Genomic DNA, 19,747 nt, shown 5'->3' on the forward strand with positions numbered 1-19,747 from the left:
CGCGATGCCCTCTGTCGCATTAGACCTGCACAATGTCCTGTGCTACATTAGACCTGTGTGATGCCCTCTGTCACATTAGACCTGCGCGATTCTCTCTGTCACATTAGATCTGTGTGATGCCCTCTGGCATATTAGACCGGCGCCATGCCCTCTGCTACATTAGACCTGCGCAAAGCCTTCTGTCGCTTTGGAACTGTGCGATGACCTCTACCATATTAGACCGGCGCCATGCCCTCTGCTACATTAGACCTGCGCAAAGCCATCTGTCGCTTTGGAACTGTGCGATGCCCTCTACCATATTAGACCGGCGCCATGCCCTCTGCTACATTAGACCTGCGCAAAGCCCTCTGTCGCTTTGGAACTGTGCGATGCCCTCTACCATATTAGACCTGCGTGATGCCCTCTGCCACATCAGACCAGTGCGATGCCCTCTGTCACATTAGATCTGTGCGATGCCTTCTGTAGCATTGGACCTGCGCGATGCCCTCTACAATATTAGACCTGCGCAATGCCCTCTGCCACATTCGACCTGCACAATGTCCTGTGCTACATTAGACCTGCGCGATGCCCTCTGCCACATTAGACCTATGCGATGCTCTCTGTCTCATTAGACCTGCGCGATGCCCTCTACATTATTAGACCTGCGCCATGCCCTCTGCCGCATTAGACCTGCGCAAAGCCCTCTGTCGCATTGGACCTAGGCGATGTGCTCTACCATATTAGACCTGCGCGATGCCCTCTGCCACATTAGATCTATGCGATGCCCTCTGCCACATTAGATCTGTGCGATGCCCTCTGCCACATTAGACCTGCACAATGTCCTGTGCTACATTAGACCTGCGCGATTCCCTCTGTCACATTCAACCTGCGTGATGCCCTCTGTCACGTTAGACCTGCGCGATGCCCTCTGCCACATTAAACCTGTGTGATGCCCTCTGTCACATTAGAACTGTACGATGCCCTCTGTCACATTAGACCTGCGCAATGCCATCAGTCAGATGAGACCTGCACGCTTCCCTCTGTCACATTAGACCTGCATTATGCCCTCTGTCACATTAGACCTGCACGCTTCCCTCTGTCACATTAGACCTGCGCGATGCCCTCTGTCGCATTAGACCTGCGTGATGCCCTCTGTCAGGTAGAACTGCACGATGCCCTCTGCCACATTAAACCTGTGTGATGCCCTCTGTCACATTAGACCTGTACGATGCCCTCTGTCACATTAGACCTGCGCAATGCCCTCTGTCAGATCAGAAATGCAAGCTTCCCTCTGTCACATCAGACCTGCGTGATGCCCTCTGTCACGTTAGACCTGCGCGATGCCCTCTGTCACATCAGACCTGCACAATGTCCTGTGCTACATTAGACCTGCGCGATGCCCTCTGTCACATTGGACCTGCACAATGTTCTCTGCTACATTAGACCTGCACGGTTCCCACTGTCACATTAGACCTGCGCGATTCCCTCTGTCACATTAGACCCGCGCAAAGCCCTCTGTCGCATTGGACCTGTGCGATGCCCTCTACCATATTAGACCTGCGTGATGCCTTCTGCCACATTAGACCTGCGCAAAGCCCTCTGTCGCATTGGACCTCTGCAATGCCGTCTACTATATTAGACCTGCGCGATGCCCTCTGCCACATTAGAGCTGCACAAAGTTCTCTTCTACATGAGACCTGCACGATTCCCTCTGTCACATTAGACCTGTCTGATGCCCTCTGTCACATTAGACCTGCGCGATGCCCTCTACCACATTGGACCTGCGTGATGCCCTCTGCCACATTAGACCTATGCGATGCTCTCTGTCGCATTGGACCTGCGTGATGCCCTCTACCTTATTAGACCTGTGCCATGCCCTCTGTCACATTAGACCCGCGCGATGCCCTCTGCCATATTAGATCTGCGCGATGCCCTCTGCCGCATTAGACCTGTGCAATGCCCTCTGTCATATTAGACCTGCTCAATGCCCTCTGTCGCATTAGATCTGTGTGATGCCCTCTGTCACTTTAGACCTGCACGATGCCCTCTGCCACATTAGACCTGCACGATGCCCTCTGCCACATTAGACCTGTACGATGCCCTCTGTCACATTAGACCTGCGCAATGCCATCTGTCAGATTAGACCTGCACACTTCCCTTTGTCACATTAGACCTGCACGCTTCCCTCTGTCACATTAGACCTGCGCGATGCCCTCTGTCGCATTAGACCTGTGTGATGCCCTCTGTCACATTAGACCTGTACGATGCCCTCTGTCACATTAGACCTGCGCAATGCCCTCTGTCAGATCAGAAATGCACGCTTCCCTCTGTCACATCAGACCTGCGTGATGCCCTCTGTCACGTTAGACCTGTGCGATGCCCTCTGTCAGGTAGAACTGCACGATGCCCTCTGCCACATTAAACCTGTGTGATGCCCTCTGTCACATTAGACCTGTACGATGCCCTCTGTCACATTAGACCTGCGCAATGCCCTCTGTCAGATCAGAAATGCACGCTTCCCTCTGTCACATCAGACCTGCGTGATGCCCTCTGTCACGTTAGACCTGTGCGATGCCCTCTGTCGCATTAGACCTGCACAATGTCCTGTGCTACATTATACCTGCGTGATGCCCCCTGTCACATTAGACCTGCGTGATGCCCTCTGTCACGTTAGAACTGCACGATGCCCTCTGCCACACTAAACCTGTGTGATGCCCTCTGTCACATTAGACCTGTACGATGCCCTCTGTCACATTAGACCTGCGCAATGCCCTCTGTCAGATCAGAAATGCACGCTTCCCTCTGTCACATTAGACCTGCGTGATGCCCTCTGTCACGTTAGACCTGCGCAATGCCCTCTATCACATTAGACCTGCACAATGTCCTGTGCTACATTAGACCTGCGTGATGCCCTCTGTCACATTAGACCTGCGTGATGCCCTCTGTCACGTTAGACCTGCGCGATGCCCCCTGCCACATTAAACCTGTGTGATGCCCTCTGTCACATTAGACCTGTACGATGCCCTCTGTCACATTAGACCTGTCTGATGCCCTCTGTCAGATTAGACCTGCGCGATGCCCTCTACCACATTGGACCTGCGTGATGCCCTCTGCCACATTAGACCTATGCGATGCTCTCTGTCGCATTGGACCTGCGTGATGCCCTCTACCTTATTAGACCTGTGCCATGCCCTCTGCCACATTAGACCTGCACAATGTCCTGTGCTACATTAGACCTGCGCGATTCCCTCTGTCACATTCGACCTGCGTGATGCCCTCTGTCACGTTAGACCTGCGCGATGCCCTCTGCCACATTAAACCTGTGTGATGCCCTCTGTCACATTAGAACTGTACGATGCCCTCTGTCACATTAGACCTGCGCAATGCCATCAGTCAGATGAGACCTGCACGCTTCCCTCTGTCACATTAGACCTGCATTATGCCCTCTGTCACATTAGACCTGCACGCTTCCCTCTGTCACATTAGACCTGCGCGATGCCCTCTGTCGCATTAGACCTGCGTGATGCCCTCTGTCAGGTAGAACTGCACGATGCCCTCTGCCACATTAAACCTGTGTGATGCCCTCTGTCACATTAGACCTGTACGATGCCCTCTGTCACATTAGACCTGCGCAATGCCCTCTGTCAGATCAGAAATGCAAGCTTCCCTCTGTCACATCAGACCTGCGTGATGCCCTCTGTCACGTTAGACCTGCGCGATGCCCTCTGTCACATCAGACCTGCACAATGTCCTGTGCTACATTAGACCTGCGCGATGCCCTCTGTCACATTGGACCTGCACAATGTTCTCTGCTACATTAGACCTGCACGGTTCCCACTGTCACATTAGACCTGCGCGATTCCCTCTGTCACATTAGACCCGCGCAAAGCCCTCTGTCGCATTGGACCTGTGCGATGCCCTCTACCATATTAGACCTGCGTGATGCCTTCTGCCACATTAGACCTGCGCAAAGCCCTCTGTCGCATTGGACCTCTGCGATGCCGTCTACTATATTAGACCTGCGCGATGCCCTCTGCCACATTAGAGCTGCACAAAGTTCTCTTCTACATGAGACCTGCACGATTCCCTCTGTCACATTAGACCTGTCTGATGCCCTCTGTCACATTAGACCTGCGCGATGCCCTCTACCACATTGGACCTGCGTGATGCCCTCTGCCACATTAGACCTATGCGATGCTCTCTGTCGCATTGGACCTGCGTGATGCCCTCTACCTTATTAGACCTGTGCCATGCCCTCTGCCACATTAGACCTGTGCGATGCCCTCTGTCACATTGGACCTGCACAATGTTCTCTGCTACATTAGAACTGCACGCTTCTCTCTGTCACATTAGACCTGTGCGATTCCTTCTGTCACATTAGACCCGCGCGATGCCCTCTGCCATATTAGATCTGCGCGATGCCCTCTGCCGCATTAGACCTGTGCAATGCCCTCTGTCATATTAGACCTGCTCAATGCCCTCTGTCGCATTAGATCTGTGTGATGCCCTCTGTCACATTAGACCTGCACGATGCCCTCTGCCACATTAGACCTGCACGATGCCCTCTGCCACATTAGACCTGTACGATGCCCTCTGTCACATTAGACCTGCGCAATGCCATCTGTCAGATTAGACCTGCACACTTCCCTTTGTCACATTAGACCTGCACGCTTCCCTCTGTCACATTAGACCTGCGCGATGCCCTCTGTCGCATTAGACCTGTGTGATGCCCTCTGTCACATTAGACCTGTACGATGCCCTCTGTCACATTAGACCTGCGCAATGCCCTCTGTCAGATCAGAAATGCACGCTTCCCTCTGTCACATCAGACCTGCGTGATGCCCTCTGTCACGTTAGACCTGTGCGATGCCCTCTGTCAGGTAGAACTGCACGATGCCCTCTGCCACATTAAACCTGTGTGATGCCCTCTGTCACATTAGACCTGTACGATGCCCTCTGTCACATTAGACCTGCGCAATGCCCTCTGTCAGATCAGAAATGCACGCTTCCCTCTGTCACATCAGACCTGCGTGATGCCCTCTGTCACGTTAGACCTGTGCGATGCCCTCTGTCGCATTAGACCTGCACAATGTCCTGTGCTACATTATACCTGCGTGATGCCCCCTGTCACATTAGACCTGCGTGATGCCCTCTGTCACGTTAGAACTGCACGATGCCCTCTGCCACATTAAACCTGTGTGATGCCCTCTGTCACATTAGACCTGTACGATGCCCTCTGTCACATTAGACCTGCGCAATGCCCTCTGTCAGATCAGAAATGCACGCTTCCCTCTGTCACATTAGACCTGCGTGATGCCCTCTGTCACGTTAGACCTGCGCAATGCCCTCTATCACATTAGACCTGCACAATGTCCTGTGCTACATTAGACCTGCGTGATGCCCTCTGTCACATTAGACCTGCGTGATGCCCTCTGTCACGTTAGACCTGCGCGATGCCCCCTGCCACATTAAACCTGTGTGATGCCCTCTGTCACATTAGACCTGTACGATGCCCTCTGTCACATTAGACCTGTCTGATGCCCTCTGTCAGATTAGACCTGCGCGATGCCCTCTACCACATTGGACCTGCGTGATGCCCTCTGCCACATTAGACCTATGCGATGCTCTCTGTCGCATTGGACCTGCGTGATGCCCTCTACCTTATTAGACCTGTGCCATGCCCTCTGCCACATTAGACCTGTGCGATGCCCTCTGTCACATTGGACCTGCACAATGTTCTCTGCTACATTAGAACTGCACGCTTCTCTCTGTCATATTAGACCTGTGCGATTCCTTCTGTCACATTAGACCCGCGCGATGCCCTCTGCCATATTAGACCTGCTCAATGCCCTCTGTCGCATTAGATCTGTGTGATGCCCTCTGTCACATTAGACCTGCACGATGCCCTCTGCCACATTAGACCTGCACGATGCCCTCTGCCACATTAGACCTGTACGATGCCCTCTGTCAGATTAGACCTGCGCAATGCCATCTGTCAGATTAGACCTGCACACTTCCCTCTGTCACATTAGACCTGCATTATGCCCTCTGTCACATTAGACCTGCACGCTTCCCTCTGTCACATTAGACCTGCGCGATGCCCTCTGTCGCATTAGACCTGCGTGATGCCCTCTGTCAGGTAGAACTGCACGATGCCCTCTGCCACATTAAACCTGTGTGATGCCCTCTGTCACATTAGACCTGTACGATGCCCTCTGTCACATTAGACCTGCGCAATGCCCTCTGTCAGATCAGAAATGCACGCTTCCCTCTGTCACATCAGACCTGCGTGATGCCCTCTGTCACGTTAGACCTGTGCGATGCCCTCTGTCGCATTAGACCTGCACAATGTCCTGTGCTACATTATACCTGCGTGATGCCCCCTGTCACATTAGACCTGCGTGATGCCCTCTGTCACGTTAGAACTGCACGATGCCCTCTGCCACATTAAACCTGTGTGATGCCCTCTGTCACATTAGACCTGTACGATGCCCTCTGTCACATTAGACCTGCGCAATGCCCTCTGTCAGATCAGAAATGCACGCTTCCCTCTGTCACATTAGACCTGCGTGATGCCCTCTGTCACGTTAGACCTGCGCGATGCCCTCTATCACATTAGACCTGCACAATGTCCTGTGCTACATTAGACCTGCGTGATGCCCTCTGTCACATTAGACCTGCGTGATGCCCTCTGTCACGTTAGACCTGCGCGATGCCCCCTGCCACATTAAACCTGTGTGATGCCCTCTGTCACATTAGACCTGTACGATGCCCTCTGTCACATTAGACCTGCGCAATGCCCTCTGTCAGATTAGACCTGCACGCTTCCCTCTGTCACACTAGACCTGCATTATGCCCTCTGTCACATTAGACCTGCACGCTTCCCTCTGTCACATTAGACCTGCGTGATGCCCTCTGTCACGTTAGACCTGCGCGATGCCCTCTGTCGCATTAGACCTGCACAATGTCCTGTGCTACATTAGACCTGCGTGATGCTCTCTGTCACATTAGACCTGCGCGATTCTCTCTGTCACATTAGATCTGTGTGATGCTCTCTGTCGCATTGGACCTGCGCGATGCCCTCTACCATATTAGACCTGCGCGATGCCCTCTGCCACATTAGACCTGCACAATGTCCTGTGCTACATTAGACCTGCGCGATGCCCTCTGTCACATTAAACCTGCACAATGTCCTCTGTCGCATTAGACCTGCGTGATGCCCTCTGTCGCATTAGACCTGCACAATGTCCTGTGCTACATTAGACCTGCGCGATGCCCTCTGTCACATTGGACCTGCACAATGTTCTCTGCTACAGTAGACCTGCACGGTTCCCTTTGTCACATTAGACCTGCGCGATTCCCTCTGTCGCATTAGACCCGCGCGATGCCCTCTGCCATATTAGACCTGCGCGATGCCCTCTATCGCATTAGACCTGTGCGATGCCCTCTGTCGCATTAGACAGGTGTGATGCCCTCTGTCACATTAGATTTATGCGATACCCTCTGTCGCATGGGACCTGCGTGAGTCCCTCTACCATTTCAGAACTGCACGATGCCCTCTGCCACATTAGTCCTGCGCGATGCCCTCTGTCTCATTAGACCAGCACAATGTCCTGTGCTACATTAGACCTGCGGGATGCCCTCTGTCACATTAGACCTGCGCGATTCTCTCTGTCACATTAGACCTGTGTGATGCTCTCTGTCGCATTGGACATGCGCGATGCCATCTGTCACATTAGACCTGCGCAAAGCCCTCTGTCGCATTGGACCTTTGTGATGCCCTCTACCATATTAGACCTGCGTGATGCCTTCTACCACATTGGACCTGCGCAAAGCCCTCTGTTGCATTGACCTGTGTGATGCCCTCTACCATATTAGACCTGCGTGATGCTCTCTGCCACATTAGAGCTGCACAATGTCCTGTGCTACATTAGACCTGCGTGATGCCCTCTGGCACATTAGACCTGCACAAAGTTCTCTTCTACATGAGACCTGCACGATTCCATCTGTCACATTCCTACTGTGCGATGCCCTCTGCCACATTAGACCTGTGTGATGCCCTCTGTCACATTAGACCTGCGCGATGCCCTCTGTCACATTAGACCTGCGCGATGCCCTCTGTCACATTAGACCTGCGCAATGCCCTCTGTCACATTAGACCTGTGTGATGCCCTCTGTCACATTAAACCTGCGCGATGCCCTCTACCACTTTAGACCTGCGTGATACCCTCTGTCACATTAAACCTGCGCGATGCCCTCTGTCGCATTGGACCTGCGCGATGTCCTCTACATTATTAGACCTGCGCCATGCCTTCTGCCACATTCGACCTGTGCAATTCCCTCTGTCACATTAGAACTGCGCAATGCCTTCTGTCGCATTAGACCTGTGTGATGCCCTCTGTCACATTAGACCTGCAGGATGCCCTCTGCCACATTAGACCTGTGTGATGCCCTCTGTCACATTAGATCTGTGCGATAACCTCTGTTGCATTAGACCTGCGCAATGTCGTGTGCTACATTAGACCTGCGCGATGCCCTCTGCCACATTAAATCTGCACAATGTCCTCTGCTACATTAGACCTGTGCGATGCCCTCTGTCACATTAGACGTGCGTGATGCCCTCTGTCACATTAGACCTGAACGATGCCCTCTGTTACATTAGACCTGCGCAATGCCCTCTGTCAGATTAGACCTGCACACTTCCCTCTGTCACATTAGACCTGCATTATGCCCTCTGTCTCATTAGACCTGCACGCTTCCCTCTGTCATGTTAGACCTGCACGCTTCCCTCTGTCACGTTAGACCTGCGCAATTCTTTCTGTCACATTAGACCTGCACGCTGCCCAATGTCAAATTAGACTTGCGCGATTCTCTCTGCCACATAAGACGTGCACGCTTCCCTCTGTCACATTAGACCTGCAGAAAGCCCTCTGTCGCATTGGACCTGCATTATGCCCTCTGTCACATTAGACCTGAACGCTTCCCTCTGTCACATTAGACATGCACGCTTCCCTCTGTCACGTTAGAGCTGCGCAATTCTTTCTGTCACATTAGACCTGCACGCTTCCCTCTGTCACATTAGACCTGCGTGATCCTTTCTGTCACATTAGACCTGCGCGATGCCCTCTGCCACATTAGACCTGCACAATGCCCTCTGTCACATTAGACATGCACGCTTCACTCTGTCACGTTAGACCTGCGCGATTCTTTCTGTCACATTAGACCTGCACGCTTCCCTCTGTCACATTAGACCTGCGTGATGCCTTCTGTCACATTAAACCAGTGCGATGCCCTCTGCCACAATAGACCTGCACAATGTCCTCTGTCGCATTAGACCTGCGCGATGCCCTCTGTCGCATTAGACCTGCGCAATGTCCTCTGTCGCATTAGACCTGTGCGATGCCCTCTGTCGCATTAGACCTGCACAATGTCCTGTGCTACATTAGACCTGCGCGATGCCCTCTGTCACATTAGACCTGCACAATGTCCTCTGTCGCATTAGACCTGCGCGATGCCCTCTGTCGCATTAGACCTGCACAATGTCCTGTGCTACATTAGACCTGCGCGATGCCCTCTGTCACATTGGACCTGCACAATGTTCTCTGCTACATTAGACCTGCACGGTTCCCACTGTCACATTAGACCTGCGCGATTCCCTCTGTCACATTAGACTTGCTCAAAGCCCTCTGTCGCATTGGACCTGTGCGATGCCCTCTACCATATTAGACCTGCGTGATGCCTTCTGCCACATTAGACCTGCGCAAAGCCCTCTGTCGCATTGGACCTCTGCGATGCCGTCTACTATATTAGACCTGCGCGATGCCCTCTGCCACATTAGAGCTGCACAAAGTTCTCTTCTACATGAGACCTGCACGATTGCCTGTGTCACATTAGACCTGTCTGATGCCCTCTGTCACATTAGACCTGCGCGATGCCCTCTACCACATTAGACCTGCGTGATGCCCTCTGCCACATTAGACCTGTGTGATGCCCTCTGTCGCATTAGACCTGCACAATGTCCTGTGCTACATTAGACCTGCGCGATGCCCTCTGTCACATTAGACCTGCACAATGTCCTCTGTCGCATTAGACCTGCGCGATGCCCTCTGTCGCATTAGACCTGCACCATGTCCTGTGCTACATTAGACCTGCGCGATGCCCTCTGTCACATTGGACCTGCACAATGTTCTCTGCTACATTAGACCTGCACGGTTCCCACTGTCACATTAGACCTGCACGATTCCCTCTGTCACATTAGACCCGCGCAAAGCCCTCTGTCGCATTGGACCTGTGCGATGCCCTCTACCATATTAGACCTGCGTGATGCCTTCTGCCACATTAGACCTGCGCAAAGCCCTCTGTCGCATTGGACCTCTGCGATGCCGTCTACTATATTAGACCTGCGCGATGCCCTCTGCCACATTAGAGCTGCACAAAGTTCTCTTCTACATGAGACCTGCACGATTCCCTCTGTCACATTAGACCTGTCTGATGCCCTCTGTCACATTAGACCTGCGCGATGCCCTCTACCACATTAGACCTGCGTGATTCCCTCTGCCACATTAGACCTATGCGATGCTCTCTGTCTCATTGGACCTGCGTGATGCCCTCTACCTTATTAGACCTGCGCCATGCCCTCTGCCACATTAGACCTGTGCGATGCCCTCTGTCACATTGGACCTGCACAATGTTCTCTGCTGCATTAGAACTGCACGCTTCTCTCTGTCATATTAGACCTGTGCGATTCCTTCTGTCATATTAGACCCGCGCGATGCCCTCTGCCATATTAGATCTGCGCGATGCCCTCTGTCACATTAGTCCTGCGCGATGCCCTCTGCCGCATTAGACCTGTGCAATGCCCTCTGTCACATTAGACCTGCTCAATGCCCTCTGTCGCATTAGATCTGTGTGATGCCCTCTGTCACATTAGACCTGCACGATGCCCTCTGTCACATTAGACCTGTACGATGCCCTCTGTCACATTAGATCTGTGCGATAACCTCTGTTGCATTGGACCTGCGCGATTCCCTCTACCATTTTATACCTGCGCGATGCAATCTGCCACATTAGACCTGCACAATCTCCTGTGCTACATTAGACCTGCACGATGCCCTCTGTCATATTAGACCTGCGCGATGCCCTCTGTCACATTAGATCTGCGCAATGCCCTCTGCCACATTAGACCTGCGCGATGTCCTCTGTCACATTAGTCCTGCGCGATGCCCTCTGTCGCATTAGACCTGCACAATCTCCTGTGCTACATTAGACCTGCGCGATGCCCTCTGTCACATTAGACCTGCCCGACTCTCTATGTCACATTAGATCTGTGTGATGCTCTCTGCCATGTTAGACCTGTGTGATGCTCTCTGTCACATTAGACCTGCAAGATGCCCTCTGTCACATTAGACCTGTGCGATGCCCTCTGTCACATTAGACCTGTGTGATGCTCTCTGTCACATTAGACCTGCAAGATGCCCTCTGTCACATTAGACCTGTGTGATGCCCTCTGCCACATTAGACCTGCATTATTCCCTCTGTCACATTAGAACTGCACGCTTCCCCCTGTCACATTAGACCTGCGCGATGCCCTCTGTCGCATTAGACCTGCACAATGTCCTGTGCTACATTAGACCTGTGTGATGCCCTCTGTCACATTAGACCTGCGCGATTCTCTCTGTCACATTAGATCTGTGTGATGCCCTCTGGCATATTAGACCGGCGCCATGCCCTCTGCTACATTAGACCTGCGCAAAGCCTTCTGTCGCTTTGGAACTGTGCGATGCCCTCTACCATATTAGACCGGCGCCATGCCCTCTGCTACATTAGACTTGCGCAAAGCCATCTGTCGCTTTGGAACTGTGCGATGCCCTCTACCATATTAGACCGGTGCCATGCCCTCTGCTACATTAGACCTGCGCAAAGCCCTCTGTCGCTTTGGAACTGTGCGATGCCCTCTACCATATTAGACATGCGTGATGCCCTCTGCCACATCAGACCAGTGCGATGCCCTCTGTCACATTAGATCTGTGCGATGCCTTCTGTAGCATTGGACCTGCGCGATGCCCTCTACCATATTAGACCTGCGCAATGCCCTCTGCCACATTCGACCTGCACAATGTCCTGTGCTACATTAGACCTGCGCGATGCCCTCTGCCACATTAGACCTATGCGATGCTCTCTGTCTCATTAGACCTGCGCGATGCCCTCTACATTATTAGACCTGCGCCATGCCCTCTGCCGCATTAGACCTGCGCAAAGCCCTCTGTCGCATTGGACCTAGGCGATGTGCTCTACCATATTAGACCTGCGCGATGCCCTCTGCCACATTAGATCTATGCGATGCCCTCTGCCACATTAGATCTGTGCGATGCCCTCTGCCACATTAGACCTGCACAATGTCCTGTGCTACATTAGACCTGCGCGATTCCCTCTGTCACATTCGACCTGTGTGATGCCCTCTGTCACATTAGAACTGTACGATGCCCTCTGTCACATTAGACCTGCGCAATGCCATCAGTCAGATTAGACCTGCACGCTTCCCTCTGTCACATTAGACCTGCATTATGCCCTCTGTCACATTAGACCTGCACGCTTCCCTCTGTCACATTAGACCTGCGCGATGCCCTCTGTCGCATTAGACCTGCGTGATGCCCTCTGTCAGGTAGAACTGCACGATGCCCTCTGCCACATTAAACCTGTGTGATGCCATCTGTCACATTAGACCTGTACGATGCCCTCTGTCACATTAGACCCGCGCAATGCCCTCTGTCAGATCAGAAATGCAAGCTTCCCTCTGTCACATCAGACCTGCGTGATGCCCTCTGTCACGTTAGACCTGTGCGATGCCCTCTGTCGCATTAGACCTGCACAATGTCCCGTGCTACATTAGACCTGCGCGAAGCCCTCTGTCACATTAGACCTGCACAATGTCCTCTGTCGCATTAGACCTGCACGATGCCCTCTGTCACATTAGACCTGCACAATGTCCTGTGCTACATTAGACCTGCGCGATGCCCTCTGTCACATTGGACCTGCACAATGTTCTCTGCTACATTAGACCTGCATGGTTCCCACTGTCACATTAGACCTGCGCGATTCCCTCTGTCACATTAGACCCGCGCAAAGCCCTCTGTCGCATTGGACCTGTGCGATGCCCTCTACCATATTAGACCTGCGTGATGCCTTCTGCCACATTAGACCTGCGCAAAGCCCTCTGTTGCATTGGACCTCTGCGATGCCGTCTACTATATTAGACCTGCGCGATGCCCTCTGCCACATTAGAGCTGCACAAAGTTCTCTTCTACATGAGACCTGCACGATTCCCTCTGTCACATTAGACCTGTCTGATGCCCTCTGTCATATTAGACCTGCGCGATGCCCTCTACCACATTGGACCTGCGTGATGCCCTCTGCCACATTAGACCTATGCGATGCTCTCTGTCGCATTGGACCTGCGTGATGCCCTCTACCTTATTAGACCTGCGCCATGCCCTCTGCCACATTAGACCTGTGCGATGCCCCCTGTCACATTGGACCTGCACAATGTTCTCTGCTACATTAGAACTGCACGCTTCTCTCTGTCATATTAGACCTGTGCGATTCCTTATGTCACATTAGACCCGCGCGATGCCCTCTGCCATATTAGATCTGCGCGATGCCCTCTGCCGCATTAGACCTGTATGATGCCCTCTGTCACATTAGATCTGTGCGATAACCTCTGTTGCATTGGACTTGCGCGATTCCCTCTACCATTTTATACCTGCGCGATGCAATCTGCCACATTAGACCTGCACAATCTCCTGTGCTACATTAGACCTGCGCGATGCCCTCTGTCATATTAGACCTGCGCGATTCTCTCTGTCACATTAGATCTGTGTGATGCCCTCTGCCATATTAGACCGGCGCCATGCCCTCTGCTACATTAGACCTGCGCAAAGCCTTCTGTCGCTTTGGAACTGTGCGATGCCCTCTACCATATTAGACCGGCGCCATGCCCTCTGTTACATTAGACCTGCGCAAAGCCCTCTGTCGCTTTGGAACTGTGCGATGCCCTCTACCATATTAGACCTGCGTGATGCCCTCTGCCACATCAGACCAGTGCGATGCCCTCTGTCACATTAGATCTGTGCGATGCCTTCTGTAGCATTGGACCTGCACGATGCCCTCTACCATATTAGACCTGCGCAATGCCCTCTGCCACATTCGACCTGCACAATGTCCTGTGCTACATTAGACCTGCGCGATGCCCTCTGCCACATTAGACCTATGCGATGCTCTCTGTCTCATTAGACCTGCGCGATGCCCTCTACATTATTAGACCTGCGCCATGCCCTCTGCCGCATTAGACCTGCGCAAAGCCCTCTGTCGCATTGGACCTAGGCGATGTGCTCTACCATATTAGACCTGCGCGATGCCTTCTGCCACATTAGATCTATGCGATGCCCTCTGCCACATTAGATCTGTGCGATGCCCTCTGCCACATTAGACCTGCACAATGTCATGTGCTACATTAGACCTGCGCGAGTCCCTCTGTCACATTCGACCTGCGTGATGCCCTCTGTCACGTTAGACCTGCGCGATGCCCTCTGCCACATTAAACCTGTGTGATGCCCTCTGTCACATTAGAACTGTACGATGCCCTCTGTCACATTAGACCTGCGCAATGCCATCTGTCAGATTAGACCTGCACACTTCCCTCTGTCACATTAGACCTGCATTATGCCCTCTGTCACATTAGACCTGCACGCTTCCCTCTGTCACATTAGACCTGCGCGATGCCCTCTGTCGCATTAGACCTGCGTGATGCCCTCTGTCAGGTAGAACTGCACGATGCCCTCTGCCACATTAAACCTGTGTGATGCCCTCTGTCACATTAGACCTGTACGATGCCCTCTGTCACATTAGACCTGCGCAATGCCCTCTGTAGATCAGAAATGCACGCTTCCCTCTGTCACATCAGACCTGCGTGATGCCCTCTGTCACGTTAGACCTGTGCGATGCCCTCTGTCGCATTAGACCTGCACAATGTCCTGTGCTACATTATACCTGCGTGATGCCCCCTGTCACATTAGACCTGCGTGATGCCCTCTGTCACGTTAGAACTGCACGATGCCCTCTGCCACATTAAACCTGTGTGATGCCCTCTGTCACATTAGACCTGTACGATGCCCTCTGTCACATTAGACCTGCGCAATGCCCTCTGTCAGATTAGACCTGCACGCTTCCCTCTGTCACACTAGACCTGCATTATGCCCTCTGTCACATTAGACCTGCACGCTTCCCTCTGTCACATTAGACCTGCGTGATGCCCTCTGTCACGTTAGACCTGCGCGATGCCCTCTGTCGCATTAGACCTGCACAATGTCCTGTGCTACATTAGACCTGCGTGATGCTCTCTGTCACATTAGACCTGCGCGATTCTCTCTGTCACATTAGATCTGTGTGATGCTCTCTGTCGCATTGGACCTGCGCGATGCCCTCTACCATATTAGACCTGCGCGATGCCCTCTGCCACATTAGACCTGCACAATGTCCTGTGCTACATTAGACCTGCGCGATGCCCTCTGTCACATTAAACCTGCACAAATGTCCTCTGTCGCATTAGACCTGCGTGATGCCCTCTGTCGCATTAGACCTGCACATTGTCCTGTGCTACATTAGACCTGCGCGATGCCCTCTGTCACATTGGACCTGCACAATGTTCTCTGCTACAGTAGACCTGCACGGTTCCCTTTGTCACATTAGACCTGCGCGATTCCCTCTGTCGCATTAGACCCGCGCGATGCCCTCTGCCATATTAGACCTGCGCGATGCCCTCTGTCACATTAGACCTGTGCGATGCCCTCTGTCGCATTAGACCTGTGCGATGCCCTCTGTCGCATTAGACAGGTGTGATGCCCTCTGTCACATTAGATTTATGCGATACCCTCTGTCGCATGGGACCTGCGTGAGTCCCTCTACCATTTCAGAACTGCACGATGCCCTCTGCCACATTAGTCCTGCGCGATGCCCTCTGTCTCATTAGACCAGCACAATGTCCTGTGCTACATTAGACCTGCGGGATGCCCTCTGTCACATTAGACCTGCGCGATTCTCTCTGTCACATTAGACCTGTGTGATGCTCTCTGTCGCATTGGACATGCGCGATGCCATCTGTCACATTAGACCTGCGCAAAGCCCTCTGTCGCATTGGACCTTTGTGATGCCCTCTACCATATTAGACCTGCGTGATGCCTTCTACCACATTGGACCTGCGCAAAGCCCTCTGTTGCATTGACCTGTGTGATGCCCTCTACCATATTAGACCTGCGTGATGCCCTCTGCCACATTAGAGCTGCACAATGTCCTGTGCTACATTAGACCTGCGTGATGCCCTCTGGCACATTAGACCTGCACAAAGTTCTCTTCTACATGAGACCTGCACGATTCCATCTGTCACATTACTACTGTGCGATGCCCTCTGCCACATTAGACCTGTGTGATGCCCTCTGTTACATTAGACCTGCGCGATGCCCTCTGTCACATTAGACCTGCGCGATGCCCTCTGTCACATTAGACCTGCGCAATGCCCTCTGTCACATTAGACCTGTGTGATGCCCTCTGTCACATTAAACCTGCGCGATGCCCTCTACCACTTTAGACCTGCGTGATACCCTCTGTCACATTAAACCTGCGCGATGCCCTCTGTCGCATTGGACCCTGCGCGATGTCCTCTACATTATTAGACCTGCGCCATGCCTTCTGCCACATTCGACCTGTGCAATTCCCTCTGTCACATTAGAACTGCGCAATGCCTTCTGTCGCATTAGACCTGTGCGATGCCCTCTGTCACATTAGACCTGCACGATGCCCTCTGCCACATTAGACCTGTGTGATGCCCTCTGTCACATTAGATCTGTGCGATAACCTCTGTTGCATTGGACCTGCGCGATGCCCTCTGTCGCATTAGATCTGCACAATGTTCTCTGCTACATTAGACCTGCGTGATGCCCTCTGTCACATTGGATCTGCACAATGTCCTGTGCCACATTTGATCTGCGCGATGCCCTCTGTCACATTGGACCTGCACAATGTTCTCTGCTACATTAGACCTGCACGCTTCTCTCTGTCATATTAGACCTGCGCGATTCCTTCTGTCACATTAGACCCGCGCAATGCCCTCTGCCATATTAGATCTGCGCGATGCCCTCTGCCGCATTAGACCTGTGCAATGCCCTCTGTCACATTAGAGCTGCGCAATGCCCTCTGTCGCATTAGACCTGTGTGATGCCCTCTGTCACATTAGACCTGCACGATGCCCTCTACCATATTAGACCTGCGTGATGCCTTCTGCCAGATTAGACCTGCGCAAAGCTCTCTGTCGCATTGGACCTCTGCGATGCCCTCTACTATATTAGAACTGCGCGATGCCCTCTGCCACATTAGAGCTGCACAATGAGCTGTGATACATTAGACCTGCGTGATGCCCTCTGCCACATTAGACCTGCACAAAGTTCTCTTCTACATGAGACCTGCACGATTCCCTCTGTCACATTAGACCTGTCTGATGCCCTCTGTCCCATTAGACCTGCGCGAATTCCTCTGTCACATTAAACCTGCGCGATGCCCTCTACCTCATTAGACCTGCGTGATGCCCTCTGCCACATTAGACCTATGCGATGCCCTCTGTCGCATTGGACCTGCGTGATGCCCTCTACCTTATTAGACCTGCACCATGCCCTCTGCCACATTGGACCCGTGCGATGCCCTCTGCCACATTAGACCTGCGCGATGCCCTCTGTTGCATTAGATCTGCACAATGTCCTGTGCCACATTAGACCTGCGCGATGCCCTCTGTCACATTGGACCTGCACAATGTTCTCTGCTACATTAGAACTGCACGCTTCTCTCTGTCATATTAGACCTGCGCGATTCCTTCTGTCACATTAGACCCGCGCGATGCCCTCTGCCATATTAGATCTGCGCGATGCCCTCTGCCGCATTAGACCTGTGCAATTCCCTCTGTCACATTAGACCTGTGCGATGCCCTCTGTCACATTAGACCTGCATGATGCCCTCTGTCACATTAGACCTGTGTGATGCCCTCTGTCACATTAGTCCTGCGCGATGCCCTCTGTCGCAATAGACCTGCACAATCTCCTGTGCTACATTAGACCTGCGCGATGCCCTCTGTCACATTAGACCTGCACGATTCTCTCTGTCACTTTAGATCTGTGTGATGCTCTCTGTCGCATTGGACCTGAGGGATGCCCTCTACCATATTATACCTGCGCCATGCCCTCTGCCACATTAGACCTGCGCAAAGCCCTCTGCCACATTAGACCTGCGCGATGCCCTCTGCCACATTAGTCCTGCGCGATGCCCTCTGCCACATTAGTCCAGCACAATGTCCTGAGCTACATTAGACCTGCATGATGCCCTCTGTCACATTAGACCTGCGCGATTCTCTCTGTCACATTAGACCTGCACAATCTCCTGTGCTACATTAGACCTGCACGATGCCCTCTGTCACATTAGACCTGCACGATTCTCTCTGTCACATTAGACCTGTGTGATGCTCTCTGTCGCATTGGACCTGCGCGATGCCCTCTGTCACATTAGACCTGCGCAAAGCCCTCTGTTGCATTGGACCTGCGCGATGCCCTCTACCATATTAGACCTGCGTGATGCCTTCTGCCACATTAGACCTGCGCAAAGACCTCTGTCGCATTGGACCTCTGCAATGCCCTCTACTATATTAGACCTGTGCGATGCCCTCTGCCACATTAGAGCTGCACAATGTCCTGTGCTACATTAGACCTGCGTGATGCCCTCTGCCACATTAGACCTGCACAAAGTTCTCTTCTACATGAGACCTGCATGATTCCTTCTGGCACATTAGACCTGTGCGATGCCCTCTGTCACATTAGACCTGCGCAATGCCCTCTGTCACATTAGACCTGCACGCTTCCCTCTGTCTCATTAGACCTGCACGCTTCCCTCTGTCTCATTAGACCTGCACCCTTCCCTCTGTCACATTAGACCTGTGCGATGTCCTCTGTCACATTAGACCTGTGCGATGCTCTCTGTCACATTAGACATGTGTGATGCCCTCTGCCACATTAGACCTGTGCGATGCCCTCTGTCACATTAGACCAGTGCGATGCCCTCTACCATATTAGACCTGCGTGATGCCTTCTACCACATTGGACCTGCGCAAAGCCCTCTGTTGCATTGACCTGTGTGATGCCCTCTACCACATTAGACCTGCACAATGTCCTGTGCTACATTAGACCTGCGTGATGCCCTTTGGCACATTAGACCTGCACAAAGTTCTCTTCTACAGGAGACCTGCACGATTCCCTCTGGCACATTAGACCTGTGTAATGCCCTCTGTCACATTAGATCTGTGCGATAACCTCTGTTGCATTGGACCTGAGCGATGCCCTCTGTCGCATTAGATCTGCACAATGTTCTCTGCTACATTAGACCTGCGTGATGCCCTCTGTCACATTGGATCTGCACAATGTCCTGTGCCACATTTGACCTGCGCGATGCCCTCTGTCACATTGGACCTGCACAATGTTCTCTGCTACATTAGACCTGCACGCTTCTCTCTGTCATATTAGACCTGCGCGATTCCTTCTGTCACATTAGACCCGCGCAATGCCCTCTGCCATATTAGATCTGCGCGATGCCCTCTGCCGCATTAGACCTGTGCAATGCCCTCTGTCACATTAGAGCTGCGCAATGCCCTCTGTCGTATTAGACCTGTGTGATGCCCTCTGTC

Source organism: Carcharodon carcharias, chromosome 12 (assembly GCF_017639515.1).
Source record: "Carcharodon carcharias isolate sCarCar2 chromosome 12, sCarCar2.pri, whole genome shotgun sequence".
Classification (NCBI taxonomy): domain Eukaryota; kingdom Metazoa; phylum Chordata; class Chondrichthyes; order Lamniformes; family Lamnidae; genus Carcharodon; species Carcharodon carcharias.